Raw genomic sequence first — 17,799 nt, 5'->3', positions numbered from 1 at the left:
GTTTTTATGTGCATGGCCAAAATTCATCTATATTGCAGTTAGCAAGGCTGAATTGGTGATTCATCCAGTTCCCTTTGTGTAGCTCCAGTTCTTTACTATTTTATATTGTCTGACCAAAGCATGGAGAGATTTAGTCAGCTAATTAACTTGCAGAAGTGAAATACCAAACAGCATATATAACATTCATGAAAAATAAAGATCCTGGGAGTGTGCAATATACATGTCTTACAGATTTAAGCATATGTTTTAGTATAATTTTTTGTTAGTAATTCCTCAGTAATAATGGTAATAACGCTCATTTTATTTAGGATGAGAGATTTTGGGAAAGGTTTCATTTGAGCATAATAAAGACATGTTTAATGACCTCTTTTTTTATTTAGAAAAGAAAAAGTTATGTTTGTCTTACATGTTTGGGGTTTTTTAAAGTTCAGACAGTTCATGCTACGGATTCAGACTCTGGTTTCCAGAGTTGAGAATAATTTTAAGCGCTCTAAATATTACATGGGGCTTTCCTTTGTGCTGTATTGAAAGTAATAATTGGCAAGATCACTACCTTTCTTTCCTCATGCAATTTTGAGCTTGGCTACAACATAGGACATTGTATACAATGGTGTCTTCATACTGTCTCATGTGCTCTCTGTCAAACACCACATCTTCTGGCTTCACCAATTTTGGGATCTCTTTCTTTCACTACTGACAAAGTATTTTTCCCAGCGTTTGTCTGCTGTGCTCCTGATGTGGTACATGGAGTGCTGCACATTGTTTGCTGCTCAGCTGGGTGCAGTGCCTGTGCCTATCTTTGTTGAACAATTAGCTGCTGCAATAATGACTTTCGCCATTTTCAGCTAAAACGAATGTCCAGCAGGAAGAAAAAGAGATAATCATTCTTCAGCCAGATACATTGGGAACAATTAAAGGCAATGTTTTCCTTTGCAAATCCAAATTTCAATGCACTAATTGTATCCAAAGGTTCCAGAGCACCTTTGAATCCCATGGTGGGAGAAGCTTTCTCAAGGGTATAGGTTTCATGCAGCAGAACCCACAGGTGAACCCACTGCAGCTGTGACAGAGACACTGAGCCCATGTTGGGTTGGGTTGTACATGGATGTTGGATAGGTCAGGATGTGGGCCAATGTACACATATCTCATTTGTGATAGGCTGAATGTATTTAAAGAGATAAAAAAGGCAACTTCAAGCTGTAAGAATGTAATGTAAAGGAAAGAGTGCTCGTTTAATCCTACAAGTAAAAGTATTTTGTACAAAGAGGAAAGCTTAATAAAATCATTGGAAGCTTAAGGCTGACAGTAAGCAAGCCTTAAATGTGCATACTTGGTAAATGACATCTCTTCCCTGCCTTTTAATCATAGGAGATGGTGTCAAGCTTTGCCTTGCTTGAGTGTTTTACACACCCAGTGCTTAAGCACACTAGGTTTTGGATGACCCAGTGTATAGATACCAATATTTGCAGCTTGTAGAGACTGACAGCAAAAACTAAAGCCCTCAAGTTTTGGCTAGATGACAACATGCAAGATGGGTGAGGTCATAATGAATCATATGCATCATAACAACATGATTATTTATTTTTATTAATTTGAATCATGCATATTTGTGTTGGAGCAAAATCTTGTTAAGGGCAGCTCTTTCTCTCTTTTCCCTGTCTGTTTTGTAAACTAATACTTTTATTGAAGTTTCAGTAGTTTGTATGTTTACTGTCAGCTTGCTGCAGGTTCCACCGTGGTGTAAACAGCCTCGTGATCTGCCCTCTACATGTAGATTGTGCAGGAACAAGTCAGAAAATCACTACAAATAAACATGGAATTGATCTTCCAGTGTAATTGTACTGCTCCAAATGCAAGCAAGCACAAATTAAGTGAGCACACATTTCATTTTTTTTTTTCCAAATTGCAAGCAATTTTTTCTTACGAGGGAAAGAAATATTTTAACAGGATGCCTACAGTGACTACAAATCTAAAGCAATGGTAGAACACAGACAGCCACAGAGCGGGCAGTGTAAGATTCCTTACCTCCCTGGCATCCTTTGGACAGTCCCTTAACTGAAAAAGTGAGATATATGCATAGTACAAACTGTATCTATGGCCTAATCTGCTCTAGAGGAGCAGGAGCTATCCCCACATTGTTGTGCATTGTAACATTTGGTGTGTTTTCATGGATAAAGGCAGTTTGTAGCTGTGCCCTCCCAGGAAAACAGAGTAGTATTGGGCGGTAGGATTATTCAGGTTGGAAGGGATCTCTAGTGGTCACCTTGCCCAACCTCCTGCTCAAAGCTTTTGATTTGCCTGCTACTGCTCATACATGGTGATCTAACCTCTCCTCAGCTACCACCCATTTCACTGACCTGAGCGTTTGGGGAGCACAATTAAGTGCTTTCTTCCTGTGTTTGGGCTTCTTGTCTCCTACAAAATGGGTTTAACTGGGCAGCCCTCCTTTCTCTGCTTGCATCTCCATCATCTATCCCACTCCTGTGTAAGTGGCAGGCAGAATCTGGCTCTTAGTTGAATGAACTACTGGATTGGGAGCAGTAGCAAATCCCACCATCCCACTGCAGTTATGAGCTTTTAGTAAATAAATGGAAACATTTCGCATAATTAAATACCGTCTTAGGAAACTGGAAAAAAATGCCCTCATTTAGAAAAGCATTCAGAATGGCACATAAAACATGCTGCTTAAATGTATTTTATAATGATTTTGTAGCAGAAGCACACATCTGAATGCATTCATGAAAGATCACGATTAATCAGCATATGATCTTTCAATCTGTCGGGTTTTTTTTCTAGGGTATGTTGTTGCTAACATCACTTTAATAGCTTTGCCATATCCAAACTCCACCTGCCCACCTCCCCGCCCCTAAATATTCCCATTTAACCAGGGTTCTCATTTTATCAATCACATTTTGTAATAGAAGTCAGTTTTGTGTGTCCCAAGTGGCTAAGCATTTCCATCCTTATATCAAGAATTAAGCATCTCCTGAGAAGGGAGGTCAAGTGCCATAATAAACCAGATTCCATCAAGAATGTGAAAAAATGCTGCTCTGACCAAAGCTAAATGGAAGTGTAGCTGGTTTGAGATGTGATGTGAAAGCGTAATGAATAAGCTGAAGCTATTTCTAGAGTTTATGTCCACTGTGGCTGATTCCATCTCATTCTTTCTGACACTGTTATTTACTCTGAATCACATTGAAAGCCCTTTATACATACATGATGTATTCAAAAGACCAGGCCCACAGCCAGTTTCAAGTACCTTTATTTCCCAACACATATCTTTGCCTTTTAACTATTGTGGTGGGTTTCTGTGACTGGTTTTGGTAGCGGAAAGGGGGGGGGTGGTACAGGGGTGGCTTCTGTTAGAAGCTGCTAGAAGCTTCCAGGCAGGACTTGTGGCCCCTGTGGGGGTCCCACACCGGCACAGCTCGTTCATGAAGGACTGTGCCCCATGGGGGAGTGACCCACGGAACAGCAGTTCGGGAAGAACAGCCCAAGGGATGGACTCACACTGCAGAGGTCCATCAAGGACTGTCTCCTGTGGGAGGGACCCCACAGGAGCAGGGGAAGGACTCCTTTCCCTTAGCAGCAGCAGAAACAACAACTGACCATTCCCTGTCCCCCTGCACCACTGCAGGGGGGAGGAGGGAGAACATGGAAGGAAGGGGGGGGGGAGGGAAGATGTTTTTAAGATTATTTCTCACTCTTTGGCCCTTATCCTGTTAGTAATAAATTTAAGTGCTATCCCCAGTTTAAGTCTCTTTTGCCTGTGAAGGTGATCAGTCACTGATCTCTCCCAGCTGTTATCTCCACTCATGAATCCTTAGCTGGTTTTTTTCCCTCTCTCCTCTGTCCAGTTGCAGAGGGAGAGTAAGAGAGTGGCTTTAGTGGGTACCTGGCATCCGGCCAGGGTCAACCCACTACAACTATGTACCTTAAAAACGTATTAAACCCTTGGAAATTCTGAATGGGGAATAAGCATCAACTAAGTATAAGCAGGCAGATACTGAAAAAGAAAATAGTTTCACTGGACTTCTGGTCCAGAAAGAAAAGCGACTGAGAAATCTGTCAGCATGTCCCTGTACTTGAATAGGTTAAATGTTTGCCACCTTCGTAACACTGAAAATTCTCTTCTTGATTTCAGTGGAAATAGTATTTTCCACTGAAAATTTCTACTTCATAGCATTCCACAATATTATTTCCACTTAATCTATTAAATTACCAAAGGATAAAATACAGGCTTTAGTATTTATCAGAAACACAATGCTGTATTTATTAGCTTGCTGTAATATTTCTTTTGGGCAATGAATCTGGTAATTTTCTTTTTTAATGAAAAAATTTAAAAAAACCATCCATTTCTTGCTCCCTACACATTCTGAATATCCAATACCTGACTGAGATGAAATAAACTTTTCATATTTATTATGAACAGAACACATATTGCTTGAAGTAAAAGTTAACTTTGGTTTTAATCTAATGAAATACATTATTTAAAGTATATTTTATCATTTTATTCTCATTTCTGATGGAATAATTACTTTAAAACCTTTAATTCCTGCTGTTTATTTTTAAGACAACGTCTGAAAAAATTTTTTTTCAACCAATTACTCTTAATCTCCTTTTCTTCAGTACTGTTAATTCTGTATTAGCTGAAAGTTCACCTTTTTTTTTTTTTACAGTTATACAAACATACTATAAAGGATATTATCTGTACCTGCAAGCCTACTACGTCATACAAGTACAAAATAAAGACAATTTGGGACATTACTGTAATTGCCATGCACCTTAGATTTTCAAAAGCACTGGAGATGATTGTTGGTATTACTGTACAGAGGCGTGTTGCCCTCTCAAATCAACATCCCAAAAGCTTTTGAATGTACTCACCAACTTTCTGGTCTGTGTAGTGCTTTACCTACCTGCATTATAAAATGGAAATAATTATTTGAAAGTTTCCATTTTTAGAAGAAGACATAATTCCTTGGCTCTTGCTCAGCTAAAGTACCTTATACAACTGTGCAAAAGAGAAAAATGGTAAGGAGTCTGGATAATTCCCTGTGTTGTGTGCTGAGTTCCCTGAATCAGGTCAGCTGCAGCCTCAATGTTTATTTTTTGTGGCTGATTATGGATATCAGTTTCTCAAAATGCTTCATCATTGCTGAAATGAACATTTTATAGTAAAAAATATTCTCATTTCTTTTCATATCTTTCAGCCAACACAGTTTCATCACTATTACTTCTTGCTTTTTATGCAAAAAATATTGAATCTTAGGTCTCAGTTTTTGTTTTTTTCTTCCTGAAGATACTAGATGAAACTTCTCAGGAGTAATACTTTAGCCTTAAAGATGAATCAGTTTACATTGTTATTAGAAAGAATGCCAAGACTGGAGCAACTTGATTTTCATAATATTTCCATTTTGTAGTGGATAAGAAGATTTTTCATCTCTTTTGCTTTTTGACAATTCAAAAAAAGCAAACAAGTAGTTGTAAAAGGCATGCTCAGAGATTTCTGGACAGAACAGAAATTGAAATGTAAAATTTAATAACATGACTATTTACCTCTTCTCCTCAGGCTGTTTTCATTTCCTTAACTTTAACACTATTGCCTACTTAAGAGTGTATATGTGTCATTAATTATAAGCACAAATAATTATAAAAAATCCAAATGAAATGGTTTGAGAAAATGAACAACTTTGAATGTTGTCCTCAGAAAAATAGAAAAAACCCCTAAGTATCAAGATGTATTATCTTGAATTGTTTGGGTTTTTTTTTTCTGAAAAAAAGTTTTTATTTGTTTTGTGCGTGTCTCCCCCACCACCCCTGCACCCAAGTCAAGGCTGGTGTATGCCAGCAAATTTGTAGTCTTTCCTCTAGATCTGGGGGGACCCTTGAAGGTCATCCTGTCACCAGGCACAGGGGGAAAGCCAAGGCCAGTGCCTTCTCCATAGCCCTGCTTGCCCATGGCAGCCTCACCAATACCCACAGTGATATCTTTTTTTCATTTTTTAGAAATATTTCTGGTGTAAACATACATAAAAATAAGGCTAAAGCTTTGTTTACACAATTAAAAAGGCAGCTCACTTAGAAGAAAGATGAAAAATTCCTTCAGGAGACTCATGGTATTCAGTTTTCTGAGACTCATGGAGTTTCAGTAACTGCATCCATAAAAGTTTTTCTCTTGTTTGTCTTATTCTTGGGTAAACACAACCCTCTTGCCTTGCCTAAAACAGCTCTCATACTGTTGCTAAGGTTGATGAGTCAGCTCATGTGCATAATATTAATTCATAGATTTCAAGTGACCTCAAAAAAAGAGATTGGTGTCATTCCAGAAAGGGACAGTGTCAGAAAGCGACCTGTGAAGGTCCTCAACATGAAGTCATCATGATGAGTTCATGAGATAAAATCCATGTTTTCCATATTGTGTAAAATGATGTGAAACACGAGCATTTGAAATGTGATGGAGACATCTGAGGCAAATACAGAGATCTCCCTATGGATTTGTCTTCACAAAACTGCCCCTGAGTGGGGAGATAGGTTTGCCTTGTCTTAGCTCCAAGGTGCTCACGTGGATTATGCTCTCTAAAATAGTGGGAAAATTATTGAAACTAAGGTCTACAAAGTATAAGACTATGTGTAGGTTTGGGATCCATAAGGGATGTTCTCAGTAGAGGTGTAAGACGTGAATAAGGGCTTGGGGAGAAAGGGAGCTTATGTAGATCAGAATTCTTCTCAGTTGGTACTTATGTGAATAGTCAGTGCTGTGATTCCTCCCCACTCAGTGACCAGTGATAGGGACTCTTGGTCCCAGCCCCACATCTACCAGGAAGGAGAGTCTCCTGTAGGGCTGACTCTCCTTTCCTACCTCCAGAGCTCAAGAACAGAGAGGGAAAAGGAGCCACAGCAACTGTGAGGGCGTGTGGGGTGGGACCAGTAGGGGCATGGGCAGTAACAGCCTTGTGCAAGCGTCTGTGTCTGGGAGAAATAAGGATAGGGAAGAGAGGAATGTGCCAGAGCTCTCAGTGTGTGTGTTGTGCACACACCTTGGGCACCAAAATATCTCCCTGTGTAAAAGTTTGCTGCAACATGATGATTTAGACATTTGTTCTTGGACTGATTACTGTTGTTATTCATTGGAAGTGCAATCAGCTTCTCAGAATTTTGTCTGGCTTTCTTTAATGTCCAAGTGATGCAATGAAGATGTAAAGGTTTTGTGGCACTTAGAAATTTCTGAAATCTCTTTTTAGTGTTTTAAAATTAATCTCTCCATTGCAAACTCACGCAGGCATGATCTCACCTTTTGGCTTAAAAATCATTGCAACTTGCCAAAGAGTGTTGCTATTCCTCACCTTTGAAATATAATTTGATCTTCTCATGCAACTCTAACAATAAGATTTTTTTGATGGGCTGGAGACAATTGCAGAAAAATAACAACTTGGCACAAGGAAATGTAAAATGACTGATAATTTTACAGAAAAAAAAGTACAAGCACATGACCTCTGAGGCTGTAGTGCAGCAAATGTCCTTGCCTAAAGCATATAAGCAAAACTGAGACATTTCAAAACATTTTTGTTTCCTCCCCGTTGCTTAATCTTCTGAAGTGCAAACTTATTTTTGCCTTTGCTAATAATTTTATCCTCATTAAAGGATGTCGTTGCCATCAGAGATTTTCATATGGCAGACTTGCTGCCAAATATTTGTTAAAGGGCTACAAAAATCCCTTCCAGACCTCCCCCTTGTTTGACTAAAGCTCCTCTGCATAGCTGAGAACCCAGGAGCTACACCAAATGCTGAATCCATTACCATATCCCTGGATAGTTTAAACCCAACTCAGCAGCTTCATTACATGACACTACAGATTACAATTCAGATACAAGTGCTCAGTCCTCGGCCAGTCACTGTGAATAAGATCATCTCTTTTAAGGTAAAAAAAAAGCAGTAACAAGGCAATGTAAATCTTTTAGGATCACAAAGGAATCTCTGTCACTTAGCAACTGCTACTGACAATTGTATTTTATGATCATAGTGTTTTAGCACTGTGGCTGGTACTTGTCAGTCCACTCCTGCTCCAAAAGTATCTTTGGGCATCTTGCTTTTAGATATAGAAGTCTCATCACTGCAGTGATGAAGAGTGCTTAGCTCACTATACCATCACTGGATAGAAGATGTAAGGCCATGATAAACTCTGAATAATACATCTGAGTTTTGAAGGGAAGTGTATTGTAATGGAGCTACACACATACTATTTACAAGTATGTGATGGACTAATGAGGTCATTACAGCTCATGTTCCAAGTAAAGGTAAAAAATACAGTACAAAACCAGACATTTTTTCCCAGGCAGTCCCTCTTGTTTTTCAATAGATATTTCCAAGTGAAGAGCATAAGTTAGTCCTTATATTGATGATATTGAATGTATTTAAACCAACTACTTTGGCTATTTCAATTTCAAGAAATATCACTTTAAAAAGGAGAAATCAATTCAAAATTTGCCTCTGCAATCTGGAGCCCAAGATGGAATTTATAATGTTCCAACTTACAGCCTGCTGGACTATTAACATTAATTGCTTCCTGAGAATATTGCATACAAAGCATATTAAGATTTCTTTTCTCCTTAGTACAACCCTAACACCATCATTATGGAAAGTTGATATAAATTTTGTTGTTCTATAGGCAGAATTGTAAAGCACTGGAATTTGAACGAGCATATTATGAGCAATATTGAGACTGCTAAATATCTTTAATTCCATGTATGTACAAATCATTTCCCCAGTACTATAATGCTTAAAACCAATCTTTAAGAAAAAAATTATCATATAACCCTTCCACACAGAAGATATTAACTATGCAGAATAGCAAGGATGTGCTTAAATTTTCATCTAAAATTGTTACATAAACCAGAATCAAAATGTTATCACCCAAATAAAACATCTTTTGCATTACACTGTATAGATACGACTGAGAAAATAGGAAGAAAATTTCATTGGTTTAAAAAAAAAAAAAGAAATGGCTATAGTAATGCTCTGGCATTTTATATAGATCAATTTCTGTGATCAAATATGAAATAAAGAATTCATGCAAGATCCTGGGCATTCTACTGTATGATTTAAAAAAAAAAAAAAAAAAAAAACCAAAACAAATCTAGCACTAAAGCAGCAATTGAAAATGTTTAGCAGTCTGTGGCGTAACAGCCTATGCTCAAACATCACCTTCTTAAAGTGGCACTTCCAAACTGCAAATCCAATCCTGAAAAAGACATGTCATACTACTCTCTAAAACCTCACCCTCTCCTGCTATTCCTGCCTCCAAAGAAATGGGATTCGCAGCAGGTTTTAAAAGTGATCGCATTTCGTAAGAAGAACCGGAGAGAATTCCAAATTTGAAATTCTTGCTGCGGAAAGACTTGCCAGCATACAGTCCCTATGCCAAGGAACCTAGTTAGATATCCCCTGTGGCTCCAGGGAAATAGATGTGCTCTCAGTGGCAAGCAGCTTCGAAGGCACTCACATTTTTCCGAAACAACCCACTCCACCACCATCCAGCAGCTATCCAAGACACATCTAAAAGCACAGTGCTCTTAATGCATGGTGTGGAAACATTTTGCTGTGTTCCTTTGTATGCAGGTTGATATGAAAGGCAGCTTTCTGACGTGTAGCATTAGCAAATGTACCTGTCACAGTTACTGTGAACAACACACCACCTGAGAAATTGTTGCTCTTCTGTGGATGAGCAAGCACAGTTTACAAGCTTCTGGAAATTCCTTTGCCTGTCGTTCCCTCCAGATTACCATCTTATTTGGCAAACTGAGTCACACAGTCTTTGAGATGCACAGGTTGTTATCCCAGATCTACCATTATCCCCTCCACTTCTTGGTGTCAGTTCTCAGCTTACTCTATTCCCCACCCAGTCCTTGGTCTGACTGTTGATAATGAAGCAAGGGGAAAGGAGGGGCGAATATTATCAGCAGTATGTGACACTTTTCTGCTGGTTTGGATTTTTTTATCCCTTAAATATCCATGTTCCCATCCATATGGAAGATTAGGTGGAATTTTGTGGCCCAAGACTGACATTCTCTCTAGCAGAGAAATTACTTTTTTTTCCATCTAGGCTCTCAGAAAGAAATGACTGAGAGCTTAGTCATTCCTGGCTACTCATATTCTAATGCACCATGTAGGGTCTGAAGTTCAATGCTGATGATAAAAATGGTCATTAATAGTACTACTGTAATCATTATAATCTTAGATTTTTACAAATTCATTTGTGACTTTAATAACTTGAAGGGATTACAGGCACTTTTATATATGTCTGGTTTAGAAATAAAATCGTGAATATTTGATTCTTTTTTTACTAAACGAAAATCCAGGCTTTCCTTCAAAAAGAATTCAGGACCAAAAAATGGGGTTTGTCCCCAGAATCTGTACTTAGCCAAACACATTCCATAGCCAAACACATCCTCTGGAATTGCATAGCTACTACATTGTTTTTCTATTCAGTGTGCTATAATTCACATACTGTTTAGGAGAGAATGAAAATATTATTAACTATGATTGAGATGTTGTTTTGCAAGTTTGGCAGCAGTTTTAATTGTGTACTGCTGTATATCTACTCTAGATGGTACTCTTAAGGAAGTTAAAGAATGAATAAATTTCATGTCTAAAAGCTAAGGGGATGTGTGGGAAGAACCAGGCTGAGAAGAAGGAGCAGTAGCAGGTAATACTTAATGTATGTGCTTCCCCAAACCCATCTTTATCTATTGGTCTTTCTTGTAGAGATTCAGTGATGAAAAAAACCAAACCTGACAAAGTGATAAAGGAGAAGCCACTGCCTGAGAATTCTCACAGCACACACACCACCTGAGGCTCTAACTGCTGGGACTGGAGTCCCTTTGCAGGGGGCACAGCAGCAGGTCAGCTTGAGCTGGATGCCCCCAGAGAGGCACCCAGAACAAAGAAATCCCTGGTGGTTTATACCCTTACACTCTGTGCACATATTCTTCATGGGCTCTGCATGTACCTCTTGGTCCAATGGTGATTTTTGGCCTGGGGTCTTCTGACACCTCACTGGATCATTTCTCCGTCTCCATGCAGGCAGGTCACTCACTGTTCCTACCTTGAGCTGCAGCTCTGCTGAACGCTGGTGTATTCATTCCTGCAATGTTCACTATCATTGGTATTGAACATTGCAGGGAATAATCTAAACAATAATATTTTGATGTTTCATCGGGAAGGGATGAGTCCTCAGCAGATAGATGGGTGTCTGCTTTCCTCTGACCTGTGCTGTCAGTTGTCTATGTCACAAGCCCGGCCGCTCTGCTATCCAGCATTGCTGAGCAGTGAGGAGGCAGAGGCATCCAGGTGCTTTGCAAAAACAGTCCCTTGCTGTGTTTTAGGAAAGCTTTCAAAATTTTATTAACTCTCCTAAAATTAAAACAAATCTACTGGGACAGGTCTCTGGAGGTGTTTTAGTTCAGCCTGCTAAATTGTGAGAACCACATTTCGTTGTGTTAAATTTGTTGGATAGATGAGGGGCACAGATTGATTGGGCAGCCTGTCCATCCACCTATCAATTTGTCCTATCAATCTGAATTTCCTGCTGATTGGACTGAAGTGGACTTGTGCAAGTGCTCTGTTGCAGTGACAACGGGTATTTCTAATAATGGGTAATGTTTTGTTACCAGCCAAAGCTTCAATTGTAATAAATTCTCTGTGGAGAATGTTTACATTTTCCAAGCATTTCTATAGTATCTAGGTTTATTTTGTATTCTGAGGTGTGTCCAACATCATCATTTAGTGTTAATGGGTTATGAACAAAACCTCTTATTTACATATGAAAAAGTGTACAGCACTTTTTTGAGAAGTAAAGTATTATATGGGGAAAAGAAGACCCTTTGATTTGTTCTTTTTTAGCATCGTTAGATCCTTATCTGTAAACACATTGACTCAAATTTGTGGACACGGATTGAGAACAGGGTGCTCTTAATCCAGTTTTGAAAAGGCTTTAACTAATAATACTTTGACATTATTTTGACAGGGGAATTTAGAGTGAGTCCCTTCTAGCTTTGGGATTGATTGAAATAGTTTCCCCTGAAGCGTAAAGTATGTCTCAAGCCACTTTAGAAGCAAGAAGTTCTGAATTCTGAGCATAAAATATTCTTTATTAAAGCATTGGCAAATCCATCTGGGCCCAGTGCTTTTCCAGTTTTAACTTTTGTGACAGTTGTATAAAGTTTTTTGCCTTCCAAGGAATTTTCTTCTGTAAAAAAAAGAAATAATAAAACCACAAACATCTGCACTGACTCAGCTGAGTGTGGCATAAAACTTCTGAAGTCAGTCATTGACTGTCAATTGCAGTGTTATTTCTATCCAAAATAGCAATCACTTTTATTTAGTAGTTTCTTTGGACAAGCACAAACAAAACAGCAACTTGTTAGGCCCTACACCACGCTCCCTCCAAAACTCTTTGACGAAAACTAGGACAAATTTTGGTCTTTCAGACTTGCATTAATAAAGGTCCATAGTTCCTGCAAGGAAAAGACTGATGTATATCATAAGCAAAAGCTTTGGGTTTTATTACCGTTGCATTTTATCACTCTCGTGTAATAAATAGATATATGCAAAAGGACACCCACCAGTTAAAAAATGTGTTGCTTGCCTACAAATTATCAAACAAGGGTCAAATCACTAGTTAATAAAACCTCTACAATTCCAGGTGTATGCTACAAATGCAGCCTGAGGGTATGATGGGTTACTAAGTGGGAACAAACAGGGTATGTCTAATGGGCTAAACCTCACTGCAGAACAAGATCTTTGAAAGTAAATTGCTCTCATGGAACAGTCATCCTTGCTTTTAGTTAATTCCTGAGGTACTGTGAAGTAATTTGGGTCACAGTAGGCAGACTGCACTGCGGGAAAGGAAGAGATCCTTGAGCTGTAGGGCTACACTCCTTCAGTGAGAGGTGGGCTTGGGCTCGACGTGGCAGAGAAGCTCTTGTGTCTTGTGTGAATTCAGCATGGGAAGGAGAACTGGCTTTTCAATCACATAACAGGCATGGGAGAAATGCCCTGTGACATCCAGATTTGAAAAAATGGTGTGAGTAAATCAGATCAGCCACAATTACTGGAAAACAGGAGCTTATCAGGTCCTGCCTCAGTGAGCTGGACTTACTCTCCTGAGCTGACTTTATATCTGGAAGCACTTATCCAATGGCTTCCTTAAGTTTGTGGGGTTTTCTTCCTCTTTATTGTTTAAATAATTTCCCCAGTCCCCTCGCCTGGGCATGAAAAGCACCTGTGCCATAGCTTCACCCCTCATCCTTTGCAATCTGCCTCCCTCACACCTAAGACTTGAAGCACGGCCATTTCAACCCTCTAAACACTGAGCAGTTTTCTTCTTCCATTTCATGGCATTACTTAGACTTTTTCCATTCCAGAAGGCATACCAAATTGTTGGAATCACTGATCACTGGCAGAGGAATGGACCAGAATCTTGTAATGTACTCAAAATTGAGCTTGCATGGAAGAAGACAAAAATAACTCTTCACAAAATAATGAGACTGAAAGGATAATGAAAAATGTAAATAATAACATCGATTAAAAAAAAAAAAAAAAAAAGTAAAAGAAGTAATAATCTCAGAAAAATCATGACCACTGAGCGTTGTCCCTGCTCAGTGCTTTGATGCAGCCAGTCTGCTCATAATTGGACTGCTCCACTAGGCATGGTCGAGTCATAGGTGAAGCAGCAATATATCAAACAGTATGTAATAAATCCATTAACACAGAGGGCTTGGAGGAAAAATGTATTGGGTTAGTCACAGGAAGTGAAAGAAATCCAGTTACCCCTTTCACTTCAGAGATCCAGCTGGAGAACATGATCAGGTGAAAACAGTTCCAGTAACTGAGCTGCAAGTTTCCCAGCAGAATGCCTTTTACACTCCTTAATATGGGACAAGAGGCAACATTTTCAAAAAACTTGGAAATCTTTCAGACAGCATTGAAAAGACACAAGTCACTGTGGTAATATCAGAGGTAGGCATTGCAGAGCTTATTCCAAACAGTATTCATTCAGGACAGGAGAGAGCTAAGTCTATTAGGAGACTGTTAGTGATTTATTTGCTTTTTTTACAGAGGCATGTAGTGGGGAAAGGCAGCTAATCTTGTTGGACTCCATTAAGGAAGTCTCCTCAGGCTTCAGACAGCCGTGCGTCCCCACCTGGCCTTCGCGAGCAACATGACTGGAAATTTCTTGTAATGTTCAAGGCCTATTTGAATAAGCATGGAAGCAGACTTGCATTAATAATATCTGTATTAGGGGCCTAAAAAATCCTGATCACGTCATTAGACATGCTCCCTGGACACTTTTGTGCATCAGAAATATCTCCTGATCATCTCCTTTATTTCTGTTGCATCCACGATAGTTTTAATAACTATTTTAGAGTACAGCTGAAGTCAGAGTGAGAACACTCATTTTTTAATTGATTCTATTTTTTTTTTTTTTTGGGAAGAGGGGAAGGAAGAGTTTTAAATATATCTAATAATATCTGACTTCCAGAGATATTACTCTTAAACCTTCAGGGTTTAAGATACAGAAAGGAAACTGGGAAGATTATAGGCAGGATTTGCATAGGAGAGGTAGTGAAGTCTGGATTCATTTTGTCATCTATTTAAGGAGACATAAAATGATAATTCTGTACTTCTCACAACCCAGGATTACAACTGAATCCAACAATATTGGATTCAAAACAATGTATCCAAAAATGGCACCACCAAACTAGTAAGTAGGAGCAATGGAGTTGCAGGACAGGCATTTCCCCTCCACGAGGGAAAGGCTTGTTTTGTGAGAGCTACGGGGGTTTCTGAGTTTGCTTTTCTTTTTCCAGCCTGGAGAAATCCAGGTTTAAACTGTGAAAACACACTGGGAGATTTCCAAGGGGAGAATGGCTGCACGCCAGCAAGTGCATTTCTACCTGGTGAAAGATAAAAGGAGGGGTCTTTCCTTGGTTGAGTTGCTCTAACAGATGAGCTGACTTAAAAGCAAGAGCTGATTTCTGCCACCTGCTCATGACACCGTGTCAGACACCACTGAGTCCCCGTGAGCCCCCTCACCCTGGGCATGGAGTTGGGTGGTTCTGCTCTGGGGCAGCCGTGGGTTCCAGTCAGGCCACCACAGGGGCTGCCAGGCTGTGCCCTTCCCAGCAAGGCTCCCTCAACACCAGCCCTCAGCTCCCCATGTGTCTTCCCTGCTGGAGCACCAGCACATTGTTGCTCCAGAAAGATATTTATTTGCCTTGCTTCCTGAAATATTTTTAGCAACCTAAAGCAGCAGAAATTGAGGTTCCGGACAGTTTTTGTTGCTGACATTGATCCAGGCCTGAACATTTATGGGAATCTGTGACAGATATTCATAATTTATTGTAACATGGCTCTTCAGCCGTGTAAAAACCCCTATTGACCTTCCCTAATTATAAAAAACTGATAAAACCTGTTATCAGTTAGATGCCAGTAAGAAATCAACATTTACTGGTAGTTATGGTGCACTGGTTTGTCTTTTTTAAAAATTGCATAAGCTTTTAATCAGATCCCACTTAACCTGCTTTTTATTACAGCAACTTTTCAGTGAAATCCAGACATCCCAACAGTATCTGGGATCCAGCAATGCATAAGCAGCCTCACAGGAACTCAGTTCCCCTTAAAGTCTGTATGAACGAAAAAATGAGTTTGGCAGCATTCAAGCAATACATTCATGAAATCCTTTGAAATGGGAATTCCAGTATAATTCAGCATGATTGTAAATGCTCTAAAATGTGTAAGCCTGAATGGCAAAGGGAATTGTGTACTGTAGTAAGCCTGAATGGCAAAGGGAATTGTATACTGTAGTTAGTGATAAATGTTCCGTGCAACATACAGGGTTTAGCTGCCCCACTTACCCAATGCTCAGCGGAATTAAGTAGTTAAATTTATGTGCATAATACTGAAACTGTAATGCTGAGTGTCAACCTCGGACCTGTTTTTCTGCTAAAGCATAATAAAAATACCAGTGGAAAAACTGTCCCAAGCCTCAGTGTGGTAAAAGGACTGCAAGTCAAGCAGAAAATGTAAAACATCTCTGGTTTTCCTGACCAACCTGTCACAGCCCAATCTGTTGTGACAGTGCAGGAGGCACAGTCTGAAAGCACACTGGGGAAGGGGTCACGGCTTAGGCTCCTCTCTTTTTGACAGAGGTGAAAGTCTCAGCATACAGTACCTGTCTGCTCTAACAAGGTGGCTTTTTAGCAAGCCATCAAAGGCAGATGTGGGACACAGTGGGTTTTCTGTCTCCTGGGAGGTCCCAAGTTGGCCACTGTCCTTCTTTCTGGTCTGGAAGTTCTCTCAATTTCCCAGTAAAGCTCTGAATGTGCTTGTTTGCCCTTAGTGGGAAAATGATGGTACTAACTACAGACAACAGCTGTCCCTCAGCTCTCAGTTTACTGTTTCTGAAGCTGCTCATAACCACCGGTGGTAAGGAGAAAGTAAAGCTGGCTGTGCAACTGCCCATTTCTGCAGGCAGGGCTGAGCAGCTCAGCGCTGACAGAGCAGCAGGAACTGGCTTCACCTGCCCCAGCCAAAGCACAGGGACTTGCTGCATGACTTGAGTGAATGTTGGAGGGAGCCAGTCTGTGGGTGACACGTGGGACCCTCCTGCAAAGGCCACTACAGCAGAACACAGCAGGAAGAATCTGAAACCCCTGCTCTGGAACAGAAAGGCTCCCTAATTGTGGACACAAAAGAGGGAAAGAGCTGCACCTGTGTTGGGAAAGGAGGGGCCATCTCAGGTGTTCCCAGTCTCTGATGATGAGGCAGGCGGGGCTGGGAGCACCTTTTATTTGAACATTGCTGCCATGTTTTCCCTTTCCTCAGAAAGGTGCTGGCTCAGGAAGGAGGAATCACCCATAGAGCTGGAAACACTCCTATGTGGACCTGCATCTCCCGGTAGAGGCTGTGAGGGTGAGTCACCATTTATGGAATTATTTGTCTTTTTCTGTAATGTGCATTAGATCAAGAGACTGAAACTCCTGAGTCAGGGACTTAGAGAGACGAAAGATTGAAAAACGCTAAGATGAAGTGTGCTGTTCTAGTGTTTTGGGTTTTCTGGAACTTAAGATTTTAAGGAGAAGATAAAAGTTACTGATTATGAACAATGGGCTCACATTCTACAGAGTTTGAGGTGGTTGGCTGTGTTGAGATGTACTGATTTCTCTGCCACTGTGTTTGAATAGTGAGTTTTCTGACTGTACCTGGAAAAGTTCTAACTCTGTAAAGCATGACCAAATAAATCTATGCATCATGTGTCTTAAACTCTATTTGTAGGGCTAACAACTGCAGCTGTGTGCGGGGCCCATAGCCTCTTATATAACCTGTTTATTTGGCACCACCCCCTGACCTCACTTTGCTCCTGTAGCTGAACACCTTGCTTGAGTTTCAAGTTAATGCTTAACAAATCTAGTTCAACAGTAACAGACTTCAGTTATCTTGGGAACAGAATTGTAAAAAATGGCAGTTGTGTACTGATTGCTGTAAGACTTCATATAAAATATGAGCAAAGGGAAATACATTGTTTAACTGCAGCTTGCTATAATAAGGTCTCAGGAGTGGGTTTGGGTGGCCCTTGGGAGGCCTGTAGCCTCTGGCAGGGAGCCTGGCAGATACCAGCATCAAAATGGAAAACATGTTTCCCTTTCCCTGCTGACTCCCTTTCTTCAGTTTTCACAGAAAACATCATCTTAGTTCCGCTATTGCTGTATTCTGCTCTTTGCTTTTACTTCTCCAGTTGGG

The 17,799-nt window shown here is 40.0% G+C and overlaps 1 long non-coding RNA gene across 1 annotated transcript in view; it reads left to right on the top strand.

Moving 5' to 3' along the window:
* LOC135417603 (uncharacterized) overlaps window positions 1–16,967 on the top strand; it is a 300,927-nt gene extending 283,960 nt beyond the window's left edge. Inside the window, exon 4 of the long non-coding RNA XR_010432131.1 lies at window positions 16,885–16,967. This is a non-coding gene — a long non-coding RNA (uncharacterized LOC135417603). The remainder of the gene's footprint in view (window positions 1–16,884) is intronic.
* The last annotated feature ends 832 nt before the right edge of the window (window positions 16,968–17,799 follow it).

Source organism: Pseudopipra pipra, chromosome 7 (genome assembly GCF_036250125.1).
Source record: "Pseudopipra pipra isolate bDixPip1 chromosome 7, bDixPip1.hap1, whole genome shotgun sequence".
NCBI lineage: Eukaryota > Metazoa > Chordata > Aves > Passeriformes > Pipridae > Pseudopipra > Pseudopipra pipra.
The sequence above is the reverse complement of the archived record's forward strand: the minus strand, read 5'-3'. Positions and strand labels throughout refer to the sequence as shown.